Below are 380 nucleotides of genomic sequence, written 5' to 3' on the forward strand. Positions count from 1 at the left end.
GAAAGAGTTCATAAGACAAAAAACATTTAAAGCTTAAGAAGGATTTAAAGCTTACATTTGGATAATGAAATAGCAATTTTTCACATTGCATTAAAAATTAATACATAACATTAATTTCTTTGCATAAGCTGTACAAGTTAAAAAAATATTTATTACACTATTACAAAAAAAATATATATCAAATCAAAAGATCGATTTTAATGGATATTAATTTATATCATAAAAAATATTATGAAATAAAAAATATAATTTTTTAAGAAATATTATTATCAATAAGTAAAAGAAAAACGGTTAAATAAATTAAAAATTCTTTTTACAATTATCTGTTATCATATGTTATCTATGATATATGTATAGAATTTTATTCGAGGAAAGCTATG

This window comes from Ceratosolen solmsi, unplaced genomic scaffold (genome assembly GCF_000503995.2).
Source record: "Ceratosolen solmsi marchali unplaced genomic scaffold, CerSol_1.0 scaffold6, whole genome shotgun sequence".
In the NCBI taxonomy this organism is placed as follows: domain Eukaryota; kingdom Metazoa; phylum Arthropoda; class Insecta; order Hymenoptera; family Agaonidae; genus Ceratosolen; species Ceratosolen solmsi.